Genomic DNA, 2,500 nt, shown 5'->3' with positions numbered 1-2,500 from the left:
CTAACTTGCGTAAAATAACAGATAACTTTGGAGCTAAAAAATCTGCTGTCTTTATAAAAAGCAAAGGAAAAATACCATTAGGGTCTACACCTCCATAAGCATCAAGGTCCATCAACAGAGCTTTAATCTCACGAGATCGAAAAGCTAAACTAGTTAGTTTAGCCTCAGGAAAACAGGAATGAGGAAGTTCAAGTTTTTCATTACTCTGTTTACTGTCAAAAACATCAGCCAAAAGGGTTGCCTTTTCCTTTGGACAGTGAGTGACTGAGCCATCTGGTTTAAGTAAAGGAGGAACTGTTGCATCTACACCAAAGAGTGCAGATTTAAGGGTAGACCACCATTTATGTTCCTGAGTTGTACCAGAGAGGGTTTCTTTTATGATTAAATTGTACTCCTTTTCAGTTGAGGCATAAACTCTCTGAGCAAAAGCTCGAAGCTGAGTATAGTTGTTCCAGGTTAAATCTGATCTGTTACCTTTCCAAAGGTGATAGGCCTCCTGCTTCTCCAAATAAGCACGTCTACAATCATCATTGAACCACGGTTTGTCCTTCACTAGGTACCTTAGCACACGAGAAGGGATACGCCTATCAATTATGTTGACTAGATTCTCATTCAAAGGGACAACAGGATCTACACTATTATATAATTGTGACCAATTCAAGCACAAAAGATCATGCAAAATCCCATTCCAGTCTGCTTGGGATTTCATATAAATTTTACAAGAATATGATATATCAGGGACAGGCTGCTCAGTCTTCACTAATAATGAAATCAAGGCATGATCAGAAGTCCCGACTGGAGAACCAACCTTACTAGTTATAACGCCAGGGGAGTCAGTGTATACGAGGTCCAAGCAATTACCAGACCTGTGAGTAGCTTCATTTATGATTTGCTCACAGCCTGATTCCGAGGCAAAGTCTAAAGCTCTTAAGCCATGGCGATCGGTAGGAGAGATAGAACTCAACCACTCCCTATGGTGAGCATTAAAATCACCAACAAAGACAAACGAAGCCTTTCTATCATCTTCTTGTATCTTAGCCATAATGGTAAGAAGACAATCGAAGATAGAATCATCCATGTCTGGATTCCGGTAGATTGAACACAAATAAAAGTTGTTATGCCTGCCACAAACTTTTATTACCTGAATCTCATGACATCCACATTGATAGCAGGACTTATGAGAGGCAGGGTACTCGGTCCTAATATACACCGCCATTCCCCTGGCCCTAGGAATGGAATCACGTTTCAGCATTATTGGCTTCTTAAAACCAGTTATAAGGAGCTCAGATGAGTGCCTCATATTAGAAACCAAAGTTTCTGAGCACAAAAGAATATCATACTGTCTAGACGCAACTGTAAGGTCTCGGATATTAGCATGAAGACCACGAATATTGCAATACAGAAGACGACATTGACGAAATCTAGGACGTACTGGTCCCGGATCTTGCTCAATGTCTCCAGACAGCATAAGAATTAATAGAAATAAAAAAGAGACATCATACTTAAAAACTAGATTAACAAGAATTAAAACAAAAACAATATGTACAGAATAATAATAAAAGTGATTGATGTTATCCATAGACTATAGTAAAAAGTCGGAAAAACTGGTCAACATGGAGGAGCCGATACACCATGCAAGGCTAAATACCCTCCAGGATAGCCACTTCAACTGAAGGGAGGACAGTAAGGATGGTTTTGAGAAGAAAAAATCAGAAAAAGGAAAAGACAACCTCTTGATAAACCACCAGGCATCCATGGCCCTTCTATTAAGCCTGCCCAACACACCATTTCAAAAAAACAAGAGGAAGAAAAAAAAATAAGATAGAATAGTGTGCCCGAGTGTACCCTCAAGCAAGAGAACTCTAACCCAAGACAGTGGAAGACCATGGTACAGAGGCTATGGCACTACCCAAGACTAGAGGACAATGGTTTAATTTTGGAGTGTCCTTCTCCTAGAAGAGCTGCTTACCATAGCTAAAGAGTCTCTTCTACCCTTACCAAGAGGAAAGTACACTGAACAAATTGCAGTGCAGTAATTAACCCCTTGGTGAAGAAGTGTTAAGTATCTCATTGTTGTCAGATGTATGAGGAAAGACGAGAATATGTAAAGAATAGGCCAGACTATTCCGTGTAAGTGTAGGCAAAGAAAAAATAAGCCGTGACTAGAGAGAGGGGTCCAATGCAATACTGTCTGGCCAGTCAAAGGATCCAATACCTCTCTAGTGGTAGCATCTCAACGGGCGGCTGGTGCCCTGGCCAACCTACTACCTACTACCTACTACCTACTATATATATATATATATATATATATATATATATATATATATATATATATATATATATATATATATATATATATATATATATATATAAACAATATTTAGAACTCGAAAGACTTCACATATATGACCTGAAAACTAAAAAAAGTGACAAGAATGACATTAGAAATAAAAAATCTTTAAATTCCTTATCTGTGGTCCGTAATTTGTCACTACTAAAA

The sequence above is a fragment of the Palaemon carinicauda genome, chromosome 30 (assembly GCF_036898095.1).
Source record: "Palaemon carinicauda isolate YSFRI2023 chromosome 30, ASM3689809v2, whole genome shotgun sequence".
In the NCBI taxonomy this organism is placed as follows: Eukaryota; Metazoa; Arthropoda; class Malacostraca; order Decapoda; family Palaemonidae; genus Palaemon; species Palaemon carinicauda.
Note: the sequence above shows the minus strand (reverse complement) of the source record.